The sequence below is a fragment of the Protopterus annectens genome, chromosome 16.part0, assembly GCF_019279795.1.
Source record: "Protopterus annectens isolate FY-2018-M chromosome 16.part0, PAN1.0, whole genome shotgun sequence".
Classification (NCBI taxonomy): domain Eukaryota; kingdom Metazoa; phylum Chordata; order Ceratodontiformes; family Protopteridae; genus Protopterus; species Protopterus annectens.
In genome coordinates, this window is record NC_056750.1 from 486,021,563 (window position 1) to 486,041,385 (window position 19,823).

Here is a 19,823-nt window from a genome sequence, read left to right on the forward strand (position 1 = left end):
CACTGAAATCCTGGTGGGGTCTAAACTAGGCATCCATATTCCGAAATCAACTCACACAGGGTTCCTTCCATCCATTCCCTGAACTAGATGATCACCCTCCCCCCCCTTTAGAATACTGCAAAGTACCAGTCACACCTGTAAGTTGAGTAACCTGGAGAGCTAGTTTACAGTTTTCCATTATAGGTCACATCACAATGCTCTGTCAATACATTTTCTGATAATGACATGTTTAGCATTGTGCTTGTGAAGTTAGTGACATAGGAATCTGATTGATGTTCAACTTTTTTAACCATAAGAACAGTATCAGATGCTGTCATTTAAAGTCTGGAAAATGAATGCAGGTTAGAGAATGGAGCTTTGGACCATTGGTAGACAACTGTGGCACAAAACTGAGTTTGCCATGGAGTTAATTAAAAATACTCTCAACAACTGTGGAGATCAGACTATAAAGAGGGAGCTGATGAATGACTGAACTGCTCAGAATGAAAAATAAGGCTATTTTTGAAAGAGGCTAGAGGAGGGGGAGTGCAGTGAAACCTTGTGGAACTGAACAATGGCATGAGCTGTTAAAATTCTTAAATAATGGAAACGGAGGGTGTATGAAGAACTGGGGGTGATACGTTGGGACAGTAAATACCATTGCTGCCTCACAGCTAGGAGTTCTCTGGTTTGGTTCTAAGCTGGAGTCCCTTCTGTTTGCAGTCTGGATGTCCAGGGAATACTGGGAAGCAATGGGAAAAAAAGATGCCGAAATAGACACTGGAAGCAAATAAATTTGATATTTCCATGAAGCATATGAAACAGAGTCTGCTCTACTTCACTGTGAAAAAGAAAGAACTTTACAGAAGAGAGACAAAGACCCGAGTCAGCAAATATGACTTGCACAGGTAAGATGCTAAAGAACTGCAACCACTGAGCAACTGCAGATAAAGAAGTCATCATGTAAGTGTAAGATGAAAATACTACTGCTTTATAACTGAGAAATGGAATTAATTATTTAAAAGTACTCGTTAAGAATTGCCGTAGAGGATGTATGATCAATATACTGGCATATTTGATCTAACTACTAGAAGTAAAAATCTGTAAAGTGTGAACAAGACCCAGAACACAGATTTTAAGAGGCCTATAAAACTGATAAACTTAAGTTCAAAGAAACAAAAAATGAATAACAAGAATGTAATCAAAACCTTGCTTCTTATGCTCAATACCATACCTACCCCATCACTTCCTCATCCCCTCTGTTCCCTTCACCAACATGCCCATTGAAATCTGCTCCAATCACCACTCTCTCACCCCTGGGTACAGTCATCACCAATTCATCCAACTCACAAAATTTTTCTTTCTCATCCATTGCACACCCAACTTGTGGACCATATGCACTAACAACATTCATCACTACACCATCAATTTCCAGCTTCATAAACATCACTCTATCCGACACTCTTTTCACCTCCAAAACACTCTTAGCATACTGTTCCTTCAGGAATAACCCCTGCATCATTTCTCCTCCCAACCGCACCATGATAAAACAATTTGAACCCACCTCCGATACACCTAGCTATGCCCCCCTTCCATCTGGTCTCTTGCACACACAATATACCAACCTTCCTTCTGTCCATCATATCAGCTAGCTCTCTCCCTATACCAGTCATACTGCCAACATTCAAAGTTCCGACCCTCACTACCACAGTCCTAGCCTTTACCTGCCTTCGGGCATGCATTCCTCCTCTTCTCCTCCTTCTGCCAACAGTAGCCTAATTTCCACCAGTACCCTGTTGGCCAACAGTACTGGTGACGATCATTGTTAACCCGGGCCTCGACTGATCCGGTATGTATATCCTTACTGTTGTCCGCATGTAGAATTTGGCAAAATTTTATGTTGGATGCCCTTCCTGACGCAACCCTTCCCATTTATCCAGGCTTGGGGCCGGCACAAAGAAATGCACTGGCTTGTGCATCCCCAGTGGCTGGGTTGTTCAGTATATTACATCAATTCACACATATTAATAACAAAAGTCTCTATCTCTTGTCTGCCATTATAAGTAAGGTCTATAGCAGATAGAAAAAAAAGCTTCTAAAGTTGTAAAGTCCTATAATGAAACTTAATCTTCCCACAAAAATATGTGTCAAAAGGTTCAGCAAAGAACTAAAAGTTACTATCAGGAAGATGAAAATACATGAAATGAAGCTAGTATGTAAAGCCTATTATAATTATGAATATTTGCTGAACCTCATTAGAAATTTAAGAAATGACACCTAGTAATGCTGGAATTAATTGAAAATAGTACCCACTACTCACAGATGTATGATGGGATGAGCCACTTCAAATAACAAGAAGGTAATTGTCAGTGTACATTACAGTTCAGAACTAGAACCTTTCCTTTTTGACATGTACTTCTCCAAATGATATATTCAGACCTATGGGAAACAATATTTCCTGATGACTGTAATCTGTATGTTATTGTTTGATCATCCCTGATATGAAATCACTACAGCCAGAATTAATCTTTCGAACAAGTTTTGTATACAGGAAAAGAGATAAAAAATTAAATGTGCAGTATTGTCACATATAGTAAACAACACTCATATACAACTTACAGTATATAGCCAATACCAAACTCCAGACTGACGCAGTCATACAGAAATTACTACATTGGTCAGCCGCTTCCTCTCTTTGACCATTATACAATGTCAGCAGTCATAAAATCCTTCTATCTAGACCAACTGATATTGAAAGGCATCCCCATCTAAGCCAAAAGAAATATCATCGCTCTCACATTCACCCTTCCTCTCCCTCTCTCTTTACTTTGCCCTAAGTAGGCCACTTGCAGAGTACAATTCCCCCTTTGGCATGTACCTACCCAGACACATCACATAGTTAGAAGGGTCCCAAAGGTCTCTAACTAAAACATTACTGGTTTAGAATCCTTCCATATCAAGACAGGTTTGAAGTGTTAGCCATTTATTTTGTCTCTTGCAAAGTCTTGCGTGAAGATCTAAGTCCTGCATGCTGTGCCATGAAGGACACAACCCTCTTTGATCTCTTGCACATCTGCAACATAAATAGAGCCATTAACCCTCAAACAAAGAATTTAAGTGTCAACAAACATACAAATAAATCATGATGGAAGGGCACATATGTTACTCAGTGCTTACTCTACTGCTGGAAAAAAATTGCATTTACATGTAAGACAGTGACATCCTTACATTTTCAAGACGAGCGTTTATGACTGGATATGGCATATGCAAATTAATTCCTGGCCTAACATGTTTTGCTGTCCTAGAGGTGGGAGGCTCATCATTAAGTGGATATTGGTAAGGTTAAGTAACATGTATTCTTATTTACCTTGTAAATCACATGACACAATAATTGTATAATGCTGAGCTCTTCAATCTATTTTCATTATAAAAAAAAAATCACTGCTCATGTGGTTTGTGTGTGCATATCAGCAGTGATTCCTACACTTGGAGTGATTACATTTTTTTTCAGATTTCTCTTTTTTTTTTGCAACTGTGCAACTGAGGAGTTAATGTGCATGAGTAAGAGAAAAGAAGACAAACCCCACTGCATAGGCAGGAGAGATTGCCCCTTGACAAGAATCGCTTCAGAATATTTGAAATAAAGCTATATATAGCTTGTTTCATCTAGATAAAGCTTCAGACTGTCAGAATGCAAGTGAAACCCTGCAAACATGACACTATCAAGGGAGCTACCAAAATCCTGTGGTCCTTCCAAGTCACTTTTTTCAGTGGTTCTATGCCAATAAAGTCTGTCATGTGCTCCTGTCCTGGCACTGTGGTCATCTCTTCCTCAAGCATGCATCACCTGAGCTAGGGAGTTTGCATAGTAAAGTGGTTAGCAGATAGGTACTGGAGCATTGTTTCTGTACGGGACTCATGAGCTATGTTAACTGAGCTTGTGCTAGCAAGCAAATAAAAGTGAAAAGTAGCTGATATAAAGATCTAAGTAAAGAATGCTTATTATCAAGCTGAAAGAGAGCTATTAGCAGCAGTCTGGGTAGTGCAGGGAGAAAGATGGGTAAAGCAAACTGTAGGTGAACAGTACTCTGATTAGCTAATGTTTCAGTTTCCCGGAAGTGTAGATTGTAAGAGAGAAGAGAAACTAACAGGTCAACTCTAAGAGATAAGGGACAGTAAAACAGCTAGAAATAGGTTTTTAAAGACTGCAATCTCAACACCCTTAGGTTTGCTAGAGAAAATTTAATCTGAAACTTATAAGCAGGCTTTATATTCCACTTATAGGTTCATAGATTGGTACTAGGCTAACTGCTCTTGTGGGCCATTTTAAGGCTAGCTATTAACCTCATATAAGAATCAAACCATGCACCTTGTGTCTGTAAGGTAAACACCTTAACCATTATACCAACCTCCTAACTTTTATGTTCAACAAATGTTCAAGTCTCAGAGTGCCAAAATTTGAGTTCAACATTTAAAATGACAGAAGTTTGAATTCTAAAAAAAATGACTATGCATCATGATTTGCTTGCTCAACTCATATCTGTTTCAGAAGCCACTTCCCTAACCTTCACTGTTTATTTACATCAGATATAGTTGTCAGAACTTCTAGTGTTGGATTGTTAATGACTGCTGATTTGCAACTATATTAACAGTCCTCATCCTGTTTCTGCTCTCTGGCTTTTTTTGATTTAAACATGTGCTGTTAATGTTTTCTTATGGATATGTTTTTAATTTTGCCCTGTGGTTTGAGATTAAATAAAATATTTGTTTCCCAACTTTTTCTCACCACTTGTATCTATTTTTTAAAAAATGTGTCATTACACTTGTATTGCAGCAGAAAGCAAAATAAGTTTGATAATGGGTGGGTGCTTTTTTCATGCACGAATTGAGAATATGGACCACCATGATGTAACATCTGAAGTGTCTGTGAGAAATGCATCACTTTTATTTGTATTCAGAAATATAGTGATCCTTGGTGCTAACCCAATGACCCCAGCATTTCAAAGCTGTTCCATTCTCTGCTGCGGTAAAGTAAATGTAGAAAGCATAGGCAGTGTTAATATGAAGGGAATAAAATCACAGTAAACCTGGCAATAACGTGTCCTATCAAATGTAAAATTAAATAAGTATGCAGATACTCACTCAAACATTGCTAAAATAAATGCAAGCATCCAACAGATGTTCATGTTACTCTTAGCAATGTCACTTGATATGTTTTGATCTACACAGAGCTAGCCATCCCACTTTTCTACCAGAGGAAAATTGGCATTCTGTTATAATGTAGTGACAAACAGTTATGAGCAAAATTACAAATTAGGGGAAATAACCATTACAAGAGACTGCTAATGAAACAGGTATGTAATGATTCTTCTAATGAACAAAAGATATCCTATAATGTAGAACTCACATTGATGAAAAACATTACTTGATTCCATGGTGACCATTTTTTGTAAACCCCAGCATATGAACAAAAGACAGATACATATTTATCTGCAATATATCACATAAATTTGGAACATGTGTGAGGAATAACATTTACTTCTTGTAATATTGTCCTGAGGCAAAATATTATCCTGATATGGAAGAGATTAAATCTGGCACTTGTAAGTCAGTGATTTGTACACATGTGCAGGAAAGCAGGACACAATTGGAAGAAGATGATTTAGGAGAACCAGCATGAAGGCAAGGGGAAACAAATATTCCCAGCAAAGAGATGGCTGCATGAGTGAACACCTGCGCTAATCAGGTGTGACTGCTTATGAAGGTAGGAGAGTAGCACTGAATCAAGCGTGGTGGCACAGGTGACATGATTCACCAACCTCATGTGAAAAACTGGAAAAAGGTTAATGTTGATGATGTCAGAACTGTGGCATAAAAAAAACTGTATGACACTTCATCAGTGACTGGTCTATCAGAAATAATTTGTTCAATCATGCTGTTTCAAAAATATCAGTCACTAGAGATGATGTGCATAGTTTTGAGAGGTTTTGCCCTTATTCATTGATTACAGCAGTGGTTGGTGTACAGGCTTTCTCCTCCACATGGGAATGAAAGAGTACTTCCACCCTTGCAAAAACACTTGTTTCAATCTATGCCAATGGCATAGGTTATTTTTCAGTTTTGATTAGATACAATTGCTGGAGTGATTTCCCAATTCTTAAATCTCAGTATTATGTAATATAATTAACACAAAATTCTAGAATGAAACAATGGTGAGGAACCTCATTAATGTATTGGTGGGGATAACTCTGACAAAATGTTGATCACATTTTCTAGTCCCTAATAAAAGCACAAGTAATGATGACTGGATTTAAAGCTACTACATCAACTGGGATACTACTTACTTCAAACTTTACACCAAAGCTCAATTCAACATACTAAAGGTCTGTAAAAATGCTGAAATTAAGTATTCAACCAGCAGTAACTACCAAAAATAAGACCAAATTCAGATCATATACTGGTGAAGCTATTCTTGCCCTGGGTACATGGCACCTCACACTAAAATATCAAACATAAGAGATTTAGTTTTCCATTTTGACATTATGAAATGTAATAAGCCATCAAATTGTTGGGCAAAAAAACTTAAAATTTCTTATTATTGCTTAAACAAAATAAATTAAGAAACAATGAAACATACCACTCAGATAAAGGTAAATATGGAAGGTGCATATGCAGATGTCTTCCAGGGAACTGACACTTTAATGTTTTATATGGACTGAAGTTAAAACCCAATGAACATGTGATACAAGCATGTCCCCAGAAAAGCACCATTAACTTTCACAGAGATTACAAAAAGGTAGAGCTTTACTGATTGAAATTTTACAGGATTACAGAGAAAGCAGACTAATCTGCTAATTGCATACAGTCTGTTATACTTGTAGAGAACAAAAATGTTTTACTCCGGTTACAGCTAAACACAAATAATTGAACTGCATTAAATAACAGCATATTTGTGCTCCCTTCAATAGGTGATATTTCTGGAAATGTTATAGGGGATAGTGCTTCTAAAACATCATGACATGATTGTAAGTTGGAGAGTGGACATTCAATGTATCCAGGAGGCAAGATGGAAAGGCAATGCAGCAAAGGCACTTGGCTTGGCCTCCAGAATCTACTACTAAGGAGAAACTACAAATGATGTGAGAAATGGGGTGAGAGATGCCATCAGAATTGGTAATTGACTGACACCACTCAGATACCAGTGCAAAGATAGGGTAGTATTTATAATCTCAGTGTATGCTGTACAGAAGGGATGTGATGGTTAGGAAAAGAGTGCATTCAGACAGCAGTTACATGACCCACTACAAAAAAAGTAGGACAGAATGAGTTGGTTTTGATAATGCAGACCTTAATGTTCATATTGGGTCAGAAAGAACAGATTACAAGGACTGCCTAGGTCTACTTGGATTGAGCAATAGGGATAAACAAGATCGGCAGTTCTAGACTTCTGTCTGGGAAATGGCTTCACTGCAGCCAACACATCATTCACCAAGTGAAACTCACAAGATCATATAAAAGCATGTTCAATATGTAACTCGGGGATTTCCTCCTACTTAGGAAAGGGCACTGGGGTAGAATTAAAGATTGCAAAGTCATTCCCAGAGAAACTATTGGTCCCAGCATAAGCCAGTGGTGGCCACAATCAGCTGCAAGAAGGTGGTCGGGGAATGCTCCAAGGTCAAAAGAGACTAGGCTAAAGACCAGAAGTGAAAGCATGGATGTCCAATGAAATACTTAATGCTCTAGCCCCTCAAGGAGAAGAGGAAGTAGGAGGAGTGAAAGATGAATGGCAGTTTCTCAAAACAGCTTGTGCAAAGAATCCAGACCAGATATGTGGCCTTGTTAGGTATGGAAACAAGGTGCACAAGGAAAGCTGGTGCTAGAATGCAGAAGTCCGAGTTATCAAAAGAAAAGCATAAATGAAGAGGTAGGAGACAGAAAATGAGGACCAGGCTAAGAAGAAATACTGTCTGGCTAACAAACAGGTTAAGTGAGCAGTTATTATGACAAATAATGAGGCATCAGATAAACTCCTTCAGCTTCTATAAAGTAAGTCAGCAGTTGGCACAAATAAACTCTATCCAACTGCAGGGAAAAGATAGAAAGCTAAAGAAGACGGCCATCAGAGACCATCTGAAAGGGATGCCAGAAATGGCCTGCTCACAAGTTAGGATGGCATCAAAGGCAGATGGAATGAATATTTGTAGGAGCTTCTGAATAAGAAAAGCATGTGTACTGTCACATATAAAGCATGTTTTGAAAGAAGAAGAATAAGCCAGCCTAGAAGAATTTAGAATAGTATTAAGAAAAATGAATTAAGTGAAAAGTAGCAGGCTCAGATAAAGTCATGGTAGACATTTCCAAGATATTTGGTGAGTTATAGAAGAAATAGAAACTGAGGATACTTATAACAGCATGGAGAGAAAGTTATCTCTCAGACGATTGGAGAATAAGTGCTCTTTTGCCAGTATACAAGAAAAAAGGTACCATTTCATCTGCAGGCTGCACAGAGGTATACAACTCCTGTCACACTGCATGAAAGGACTGGAAAGGGTGATTGGCAAATGAATGTGCAGAGTATTTTGAAATTAAGGTAGGAGATGAATAGCTTGGATTGAAATCATGATGCATAACAACTGAATGGATGTTTCAGTGAGATAGGCAGTTACTGATAATAATGAACACATATGTTAACCAGGTAGGCCCACTGGGCACAGACTATTTTTCAGGGGTGAACCAGTAGTAATGTCTGGCTAATTGAATTAATAAAGGTCACAGTGTAGGAAAATGAGGATTGTGGGAATCAAACCCTACACCACAGGAACTACAGCTCACAGTCTCAACACTGCGTGCTAACCGTGATACACAGAAGGAGGAGGAGATGAGAAAAAAAAAAAAAAAAAAAAAAAAAGGAGTCCAACTAGACATTCTTAAACTTGGAGAATGCATATGACCAGGTCCCAAAGAAGCTGATTTGGATGGTCTTGAGATGCTTTGAAGTTCTGGAAACACAGGTAGAATTAGTGCAGTCTGTGTACAAGGTCCAAATGACACAAACAGTCTTCCCAAGTGGAAGTGAGTGTGCATCAGGATTCATCTCTTTGCCCCCTGCTGATCATAATTCTGATGGACTACATAAGCAAACAAGTGAGAGAGGACAGACTGACAAATCTGATGCATGCAGATGATATGGCACTACAGGCAGACTCTGATCAGGAACTTGGCAAGTCATTAGAGGTCTGGAGTTCAAAACCGATGACACACGAGATTAAACTGAATATAGACAAGAAGATATCATGACAGCAAATGGGGAAATCAGAAGAAGATGAATAAATTGAGATAAAAAGGAAACGTGGAATATGATAATAGCTTCAAGTATATAGGAGGTGTGGTTGAGAAGAAATAAAATCTGACTGACTAAGGAAGTCAAAGCGTTTATAAGAGCTACAGATAACAGAGAAACTGGCAGGGTAGTATGTGATAGAAGAACACGAAGGAAGCTGAAAAGTAAGGGCATACAAGCAGTGGTGAAACTAGTGCTTCTATATGGCACAGACACCTGGGCAGTAAAAACAGAGCAGTTGAGTAAGTTTGATATGATGGAGATGAAGTGACTGTTGTGTGGTAGGATCCACACTGTGACAGAGATGAAGAAATGGGAACATCAGAACAGAGGCCAAAGTAACCCTAGTTGCAGAGAAGGTCACATTGAAGAGGTTACAGTGGTTTGATCATATGTGGAGAAGAGCAGAAGTCAATTTGGGGAAAACATATTTGTAGAGACAGGAAGAAGGCGTGAGAAAATGAGGATGTCCATCCAAGAGATGTATGGGTTGTGTGAGAGAAGATGTCTGACAGAAAGGCATGATGGGTAAAGGATGTAAAAGACTGACAGTAAATCAATAAAGGTGGTGACAGCTGACACACCATCTTAACCCCATGAAGAAAAATGGGAAAATAAGAGGAGGAAGATGACTTTAAAATCTATGTGCTACAGTAGGTTATTGGCACGTATGCCTCGATGAGGAAGAATTCAAGGTTATGTACCTTTTATACTATGCTGCGAATGTACTCTTTTGAAAGATTGCCTTTTGGAAAGATCTTTGCTGCAGAAGTGTTTTACAGAAGCGTCCAGCAACATTTTCAAAAAAAGTATGTGCCTGGTCAAATATGTACACTGATGATATATTCTAATTGTAAATCACTGATTAAACTAATTGCAAAAAAAAAAGTTCCATTCAGATTAACTGAAATCACTTTTTGGGAGAGGTTGACCTAAGCCTGACATTAAATAAAGAAAGGGCAAGGTAACAGTCATTATACACATGCTACCACATACACAGATGGTTTGCAAAGATTTGTTGGTATGGTGACATGTGGGCAAGTTCATAGCAAATCAAGAACTATGTATTAGCCTGCTCAGAAACCCTTTGTAGTAGACAACATCAGGGAACTGGAGTGCTGAGCATTCAGTCTTGGAAAAAAAATCTAATTAAAATGTTAGTAGATTCTTTGAAATTAAGTTCAGTAGCAGATCGTTTACAACAACATGATGCAAAATGATGTCCAACAGCCTAAGCATCTAGAGAATGAACATCTATAGAATGCATGCATGCTTAGACAAAGAATACTGGTGTAACAAACTTTATGTAGTCATTTACACTGATAAAGCTGAATTAGACCATAATCCTTTGCTTTGGTCACAACTGGGGGTGGGGCAACTGGGAAATAACCTCCATTTTCATTTCTCCCTTCTTCACAAATTCCTCTCCCTTCATGCATCCCACAAGGATATATTCTTAGCACCTTTTTATTCTATATTCATTATTATTATTATTATTATTATTATTATTAGTGAGGTCCATGATAATCCATTCTATGGCCTTGCAGTTCAGGCTAGTTAGGCTAACCTTCTTTTTCTTTCTTATTTTCTGCCACCACTCACTCTGTTGGCTTAAATTACAGCTTTAAGCAAAATAAAAAAAAAAAAAGCAGTTCTACTATTTCCATCTCGAGTGAACTTGGTTACATAAAAATACTTCTCATTTGACTGAATTTACCACAAGTGCATTAATTATTAATTTTAGCAAAGTTGAATCCTACATTTGCATACATATGTTATTTCTTTAACTTCATGAAATCATTCCACTGTCCTGTCATTTTTTCATGCCAAATTTTATTCAGAGTTCCTCAGTTTCTTTCACAGTAAAGTGTCCTGCCTCAGTCTTTCAGCTACTACAAAACATTTATATTTTCTTTACTTAATATTAATTTCATTCTTTTAAACACTTCAGTTAACAATTTCTTTGATACCAACACCCATATCCTGTTCCTAATCGTAATAACATCTGCATAAATTTTAACTGCTAACTTTAGCCTCCAAACTCTCCTCTTACATCATTCACTTCTTGCTTTAGTTCATTTTCACCATATTCATTTACAGACTAAATATAAGTGAATTCATGAGACACCCCTGTTTCACACCCCTTTTCTAATGTTATCTTATTTCCTGTCCAGCCACTTTCCAATAATTACATCCAATCATATTTATCTAGTGATTTTAAAATGTTCAGTACTTTACTAGACACCCCACATGCTTTCATTGTACTCTACAGCTGTTTATGATTTGCATTTTCATACGCCATACTGATATGACTGATCTTCCTTCTATTCCCTTTCTCTTAATTTCTTTTGCTACCTTTTTTATTAATATTAACATTTCTTGTTAGCTGTGCCTTTAACTCCATATACTTCTTCAACTACAGAACTGCTTATTATTTTATCACATCTTTCAAGAAAAATAGACATCATTCCCTTAAAGGTTAAATTACGCAGGGCTCCAGGTCTGCATTTCTTTACCTTCCTTTTATTATGCTTCTTTCATTACAGTTTTATTACCTCCATACATATTTCATCATTCTTTATTCCATTCCTTAACCATTCACTCAAAACTTGCAAACATTCAGTTTTCTGAAATCATATTTTTATAATACACATAATCTAGCCCATCCTCTCTGGTATTGAATCCACATTCATTTCCTTAGTGGCTTTTCTATTTCTGCCAAACTTATTTCATCTTGCAACTCTTCGATGAATTTCATAATTACTTTTTAACTTTCCACTCATAAATAATCACTATTCTTTCCTCCATAAACATACTCTTTAAAATGCCCTGCACACTTTGCAGAATGATTGAGACCTAAAATCTCTCCAGTCTCATGTTACCTTTCCAATAAGATACAGTCATTATATGGAACTTGTTTAGTTAAATAAAGACTCAAGCATTTTTCTTTTTAGTTAAATACCTTTCTTTTTATAATGCATCATACACCTTCATTTTAAGTGTTCTCTTCTTTTCCAAAGGATTTTAGTCTTAATGCTAACAATAAAGGCTATAATGATATCTTATGCTCTGATTTTCTGCACTCTTATTCACAAACTTCCAAACTACCAAGTCTCTCAATACCCAACTACCCAGAAATGTAATTCTGTTTATACACCGACCTTAAATCTGTCCATTCCCTACACAATTGTCTTATCCCTTTTATGAGATTCATACAACTGTAATATTTCAGATTTTTTTCTCTTTCAACAGTGTATTCATACCTGTTAACTTATTAATTAATTTCTTTTCTCTAATATTACTGTTTTTCTTTCTTCCAAACATACAGCACAGTGCTACATCATTCTTTAAATAAATTATTTATTTGTTTAGAGCTTCGAAAACATGAAATTAATTGCTGTGCATTTCCTTCTATTACTGTAAACATATGTATTATTTCTTTACATACACTGGTTTTCTTTCCTAGTTTTTCTTCCTACACCTAACATCAGACTTAAAGCCCTCTGTGCCACTTCTATATCAGCTCCCATATGTTATTTTAGTTACTTCAATAAGATGCCTCTTTCTTTCCTTTTATTATATACATTCATCATCACCAATTTTAATGGTATTCCTCCAGTGTTATGTTCTATTAGTATCAGCCTTCCTAGATCAACTAGAGTCACACGTCAGGTATTGATTTCAGATGTATTTATCAAGACAGCAATACCAGATCATGTATCTTTCCTCACATTTCACATGATCTTACCACTCCATTGCCATCTGAACTATTCCATGCTTACTAAATACGATGCATCAAACTTCACACTCCTGCAGTACTTTAGTGAAAGCATCAACAGAAGTCTAGCAATATTACTGTTTACAGTTACTGGTAGGAGAGAGAAATTACTCTTATCTTTTGCACGTACTGGTAAGTCTTTGTAAATACTTTTTTCATTTTCATGTTCTTCATGTTCCTTCTTATAGTTCCACTGTGGTGCATGTAATTAATAGCCATATTGTTAGTTGGAGGAGTTGTACAGCCTGATGTTCAATTCTAGCATAAGGATTCATTTCAGCACCTGCCTCCCTCCCCTCATCACCAGGGAGCAAGTCTTTAATGCCCTGACAAAGGCAAAAAATACAGTCTCCATGGGACTTGACAACATCTCTTGCTGTGTCCTACATGAACTCAGGCATGATCTCTCAGCTCCACTGTTCATCTAAAACCTGAGCACTAGCTTCATCTAGGCTAAATAGAGGACAGCCCCAATCATCCCTGTACACAAAGGTGGAGTGTCCACTGACTCAAGCAATTATAGGACACCAGCCTAACAAGCCTGATCTGCAATGGCATTGAAAGTATTATCATGGACCTTATAAACAAGGATGTTGGCAACCTTCAAATGTTTGACCCCACACAGTTTAGTTTTGTCAGAGGGAGATCATGCCTGTTAAACTTGGTCAACTTCTTCAAAACAGTCACCAAAGCCATGGACGAGGGGAAGACGGTGTACACTGCCTTCCTTGACCTAATCAAAGCCTTTTACACTATTCTACACTCTGGTATAATAGATAAACTGTCCCAACACCAACCTGCATGCCACCAGATAGGTAGTTAACTGGTTCACTGATAGAACCCACTCAGTCAAAACAGGGGAAACCACCTCTAGTAGTAGACCGTAATGAGTGGTGTACCACAGGGATCGGTCATGGTGCCTCTACTGTTTGGGATATACTTTTCTGAGATGCAAGTCAAAACCAGTGGTCTGTGGGTGACCAGGTTTGCAGATGACTGCAAGCTGGGTGCTGTCTTAAATTCCCCTAGTGATGTGAACATCCCCCAAGAGGGCCTTACCCAAACTAATAACTGGTGTCAGAACCATGGCCTCAAACTGAATGCCAAGAAATGCATCATTATCCCCTTTGGGGAAAATGGTATTCCCACTAATTATCATATTAGTAACAACATACTAAGCATGCAATCAATCATGAGGGACTTGGGCACCCAGGCTGATAGCAAACTTGACTTTTGACCACCACATTGCCTCCATTCTATGGAAGGCTTTCTACATGGCCCAGCTCATAAGTAAGGGTAATTTCATCTAGGAACAAGGAGGTCATAACATCCCTGTACTCCACCTTTATCAGACCAGTTATCGAGTACAGTGCACCCTTTGGCATGTACCTTGCCAAGCACATGAAGCAGCTGGAGAGACCATAGAGGTTCCTGATTGGGAAAGTCGAGGGTCTCAAACACCTATCCTATACAGATAGGCTAAAAGCTCTGTTCCTCTACTCAGTCTTGTACATACTGGTCAGAGGTGACCTGTGCCTGTCAGACAAGGTCCTCTCAGCCCAAGCCTTGATGGAGTTGCTGCATATCTGTAAGTCAAACTCCACTAGTGCAACCTGCACGCAAGGCCTCAACCTGGTCTGTGACATTAATAGAACTTTTTGGGACACAAATCTATCCCACCAATGACTCCCTGACTGTGGAATAGAGTCCCTCTCCATGTCAAGCAGATTAACTCACTAGCTATCTTTAAGAGGAACCTGGATGACTGGATGGGAAACAGAAAATACACTCCTGGAATTCCACCTGTGTCCCTGCTGGACAGGGGAAACAGTTGCTGACTTTGTGGGAGCATGGGTGAAATTCTTGGCTAGGCTTATAAGGGCTTCCGGGTCAATAGCCTTGTATCATCCAATGAACATATCAAGACCACATTTCCTTCTACCGTCTTTTTTAATCTCCTCTTCTCTTAATTTTATTCTTCTTGGTTTCCACATTTTAGCCAATCTTCTGCACTTAATGAATTATCCCCCCCAACTCCATCTCTTCCTGTTTCTCATATCTGAAAATCTTCTTATATTTTAAATTTGGACTTTGCTTTTCTCTTCTTGTAAATTGTGTTTCACATCTATTATCTTCCTCATCTTGTACTCTTATTTTACATTCAAACCACATATGCCCATCTGCTTCATAATATCTATAATGACATGTGCATGTTTTAGCAATGTGACCTGTTTGGTCACACTGAAAATACCTCCTTTTAGTGAATTCACTGATAAAATAGTTATCTGTGCTAAGACATAACCGGCATAAATACCTCATTTTAGGCTGTCTGCTACAATGGGCAATGCCTATTATAACATTTGCATTTATAATATATTAATATCTATTGATTAACATTGTTGACTTCTAATTATATTGCCCACAGTTCCCATGCCTCATTCCACAGGTTTTGCCCATAATGGTTGTTGGTAATGAAATGTACATCTTTACAAATATCTTTGAAATAGTTACAAATATCTATAGAATCACAAGAGGTCACTACACTAATGGGTCTAGTGCCTTTTTAAGCCTAGCCAGTCATGCCGCAATGTTTCTAATTATCACTGCCCATGGGATAGAATTACTTTTCGGATACCTCTGCCTTAGAGCAACTCCAAACTTCCCCTGTCCAAAAGGGCTACAAGCAACAAACCAGGGGTGAATTTATGATTTTCTATTCACTGGCTCAAAACGACGTTTGAATAGAATTTGGGAAGAGCTCTGTTTCACATGAAAGACAAGTCTGTTCCAGAAAAGGGATAATCTCCGAGACACATACCTGTCCCTCCAAACATGTTTTGGTCATGTCAAAGATGACATTTAGATCCTTACATTGGGTAAATTCTAGTGCTGTTTGTTTTGTGAATGTGTAGCAAATCCATCAGGACTGGATCAGATAATGCATTTAGGTTAAGCGCTGATAGCCCCACAGTAGTCTATAGGAGACCAATTACAGGAAAAGGGATTTTAGGTGATCTGTATAGGACATATTATTTACACCACCCTGTATTCCTTTAGTGAGAAACCTCTTTGACTGCTCCAGATGTTGTAAATACCTGTTCAGGTACATGCCAAATGGTATGTTGTACTCGATTATTGGTCTAATGAGGACTGAGTATAGTAGGACTATGATCTGCTTAGATCTGGATGCCATGCTCTTACTTATAACTTGTGCTGTATAGAAGGATTTTCTCACTACCATGGACATATTGTGATCCAAGTTCAAGTTACTGTCAACCTGAGTTCCCAAGTCCCTTAACACTGGGTTTACTCTTAGGGTATTGTTATCAGTGTAGTAATTTGCATGAGTGTTCCTCTTCCCAAATAGTATAATTATACATTTTTTTTGCATTGAGGTTTAGGCCTTGGTTCTGACATCAGTTATTTTTCTGTGTCAGATCCTCCTGGAGAATATTTATATATATGGAAGATTCAGTGCTTGCAAACAACTTACAGTCATCATCAGATTTGGTCAGTCAAAGGCCCTCTACATCTGCATTGACTTCAGAGAAGCAAATTCCAAACAGAAGTGGTCCCAGTACAAAGCACAGTTGGTCATTACTAGTGGCAGTCCTCTTGATGGAGGTGGATTCCCCCACCCCAACTTCAAGTGTCCTATCTGTGAGACATTTGGTTATCCAGTGGGTGACATAAGGACTTATGTCTAAATTTGTAAGTTTGTCTAGAATACCCAAGTGAGGTATTGTGTCAAATGCCTTTGCCAAGTCAAGGTAGGCAGTATGTACTGTTTTGCCCATGTCCAGGTAGGCAGTATGTACTGTTTTGCCCATGTCCATGACTCTAATGACTTTCTTGAAGAAATCCACCAGCATTAGTAGGCATGACTTACCCTTGACTTGACAAAACCAAACTGGGATGGGTTCACAGTCTGAGGATTTCCTTTATCTTTGTTTATCAGGTCTATGACAATAGATTCAATGGCTTTGAATATAAAACTAGTCAAACTTATGGGTCTATAGTTCCCTGGGTCTGTTGCTGGTCTCCCTTTGTGTACAGGGATGACCACTGCAGTCTTCGATTCCCTAGCGATGAAGCCTGTCTAGAGACTGTGGTTGAAGATAGATTCTAGAGGCCATGATCGGTCATGATTCAAGCTATTTAGGAGGCATCCTGGGATATTATCAGGACCCAGTGATGCAGCGTTTTTTTTTTTAGCTCTGACACATGCAGTGAGGATTGGTTCTTTAATGATAACAGGGGAAGAAATGGTAGCAGTCATATCCTGTGAAAACTGGTGGTGATAAGGGGTGAACTTGGAACTAAATTTATTGGCCAGAAATTTGCTATACTCCCTGGGTTCTCTCTTTTAATTTCTGCAAATCTTTTGGGTTTCTAACACCATAACAGGAATGGACTCCATTCTTAAGTCAAAGTATGATTAAAATCCATGAAGTTAGTATTGCTTCAATCTTTGATGTTAGCCAGAAGTGTTCTATTGCAGCATCCACAATCTGCCTAGTAATGACTCCTGCAATTCGTATGGAGTTACTTGTATCAGTAACATATCTAAATACGACTGTAATTTTTTTTTTATAAGACCCGTTGCTCCTACTACTATTGGAACTGTCTGGGTGTCTTTCTTCCACATTGCTCTTTTTTCTGCCTGCAAATCCTGATATTTTATGACTTTATGTCTCTCTGTATGCAAGACACTGCAGTCACTGGGTGTAGTGATTTCAATGGTCAATGCTACTTTTGTCTTCTTTTCATGGACCACTATATCTAGCTGTTTTTTTTCACCTTTATCTTTAGAACTGTTAGTAATAGGTGGTCCCATGTGATGTAGACTTCATGATTTTCTATGATGCTTTGTGGCTCGTTTCCAATGTTTTTCAGTTACTTCAGTATTATAATGTTTGCACAATCCCCAGTGCAACAGTCTTGCCACATTATTATGACTTTCAGTATACACAGTTCTTCTGCTATTACTATGTCACAACCATCAACAAGGTAAGCAACTGTTTCCAATTCTGTTTTACAAAACCTGCATTTGTCTGTTTCTCCCACGTGTTCAATGGACTTTGTAAACAGTCTTCCACCAATGTTAACCTTTCATCCTTTGGTCTGAATTTGCCTCTCCTTAACCATTCCTGCATTTGATCCTGATCAACATGAGGTTCTTCCAGGAGTTTCTATACTTGCAACTATATCTATGCATTTTCCACATTTCTTGCCTTCTCATCTGATCCTTCACCTTATACTCTTTCTTTTGTTTTTTGGCACATTCAGTTGTTCCCTGATTTTCATCTACTTCTGGTTTGATTTCCATTCCTGCTTGATGCCGATATGCTTCTGGTAGATTAAGAAGGGAAGTATTCTTAGATTTATTCTCCTCATGTTTCATAACTTTCACTATGTTTGAGTCTTGTGAGGTGAGCTGATTTGTATGCAGTCCTAGGATTGCAGATCTATACATGTAATCAATTTCAATGTATGTATGGAATGTATAATCTTGGTATGCACTGATTTTTATAAATCAGTTGATGAGCATGAAACTTCCTTCTTTTTCCCTGTCTAATCTATCCAACACCTTTTGAGGCCAGTCACACCAAAACTGTAAGTTAGGACAGGAAGAACAAATTGGTTTACAGCTTGAATTTTGATCTTACATGTCAATGCTGTTATCAGGATTACTTTAAGTCTTGTAAAATATTTGTTACTGAGTTTTATTCAAATGTGTTCATGTTTTGATTTTCCTTCAGTTCCCAAATATTTATACAATCCCTCTTGCTCAAGTTCTTTTATATCACATTCTTGTCCCAAACAGATTTTTTCTTGGTGTTGTAGCTTTCCTGTTTTAAAGGTTGCTTTTGCACATTTATCAAGACCAAATGACATTCTTATATTATCTGAAAAAGTTTTGACTACTTGCAGTTGTGGTTTCAGTTCCTCATCTTATGAGCTATGCAGTTGTAAATCATTGACAAAGAGAAGATGAGAAGTCTTTACACTTTGTTGCTTTCTGGGAGCCAAATTATAGCCATGGCCTAATCTGCTAAGCAGACAGCTTAATAGGTTAAGGGCAAGACAAAAGAGCAGCAGTGACTGAGAGTCACCCTGGAATATCCTCCTTTGGATTTTCATCCCTAGAATAATAATTCATCCTTTATCGTGGCTTAACTGCAAAGTGGCTTGCCACTCTTTTCATGGTCACTGTGATGTAGTTTATCAGTATAGGGTGCATCTTATACATGTTTAAGCACTCTTTTATCCATGAAAGTGGGATACTGTCAAATGCTTTTTCACAGTCTATCCCTGCCATACTTAGACTCTTCCCATTTTTACACTTCTCCACTATGACTTTATTTAACAACAAATGATCCTTTGATCCATATGACTTTCTTTTAGTACACTTTTGTTCTATTGCCATATTGAGTTTTCTTCTAAATGACTATAATCTATGCCGGAATAAATTCCATGTATAGTTTATACGTTGTCGGAAGGCAATTAATTGGTCTATAGTTTTTAGTGTAGCTTGCAGGTTCACACTTAAGTAGGAACACTGTTTTTCCTGTTGTTATCCAGGTTGGTTTCTGTTTGTGGTGTGCATATAAATAGTTCTTACTCGTGGCTACATCTTCATGCAAAGATGCTAATACTTTTAACCAGAAGTTAGGTACTGCATCTGGGCCTGGGAGGTTCCATTTATAGGCTTTTCTTAAC